The sequence below is a fragment of the Oxyura jamaicensis genome, chromosome 1 (genome assembly GCF_011077185.1).
Source record: "Oxyura jamaicensis isolate SHBP4307 breed ruddy duck chromosome 1, BPBGC_Ojam_1.0, whole genome shotgun sequence".
In the NCBI taxonomy this organism is placed as follows: Eukaryota; Metazoa; Chordata; class Aves; order Anseriformes; family Anatidae; genus Oxyura; species Oxyura jamaicensis.
The window spans coordinates 153,407,808-153,408,798 of NC_048893.1; positions in this window are offsets into that span (position 1 = coordinate 153,407,808).

A 991-nucleotide genomic window follows, 5' to 3' on the forward strand; every position below is an offset into this window, starting at 1 on the left:
AGCATCCTCAGCTTGACCTTTGAAGAAATGGAAGTCTGAAGAAAATGTTAAGACACAAAACTACACATGGTCAAATTACAGATAAAAATTGGAAATAAGAAAGGGAAGGATAGGTAGGAGGATAGGTTGAACTGTAGCAGAATGTAAAGTCAAAGCTTCTTTCTAAAGGAGGGAAGATCTTTTCACTTATTACAAGCTTAAATTTACTTCTACAACACTTTGCATAGAAGAGATTGTCTAAGCACTCAACTTTATCAGGGAACTAAAATTGCTGCAGATTAGGGAAACTATTTAATTGAAAAGCCATTCACAATTCCCGTATTTCCTGTGAGATAACACTTTTGTCCAGTCTTTCTTATTTAAACATATACTCTAGGGAAATAAATTTTTCTGTATAACATTATTGTGGTTTTATATGTTTCCATACCCATAGGTATTGATCACCGTAACAATTTAGTTTCATATTTTTCTTTCCCCCTTTTGGGAATATTAAAAAATTATTATGCTTCATGGGTTACAGCCATAATAATGTTTGATAAAAAATACTGAAGGAGAAATATGAAGATTTATTTTTAAATAAAGATTTGAGATATGAAAGAACTTCACCGGAATCATCATGTGAGGACTGCAGACAAATTTTTACAAGAGACAAAACAGACTTATCACTTTAAGTCATATAAGTGTGTAAAGTTGAAGTTCTCAATATATAATATTAGGAGAAGAAGAAAAAGCTTTCACACTTATTTATTTAGTATTTAACATTTCTGCTGGGCTTCTGCATTTTTATGTCAAGCATACAATAAACAGATGAAAATGGGTCCAGAGGAGCCACGGCCTTCCTTTGGATGGTTAGTAGTTCCAGAGGAGCCCTCCAGAGGGCCCACAAAGATGGTCAGAGGGCTCTCCTATGAAGAGAGGCTGAGAGGGCTTGGGAAGAGAATGCTCCATGGAGAACTCATTGCAGATTTTCAATACTTAAAGAGGGTTTATA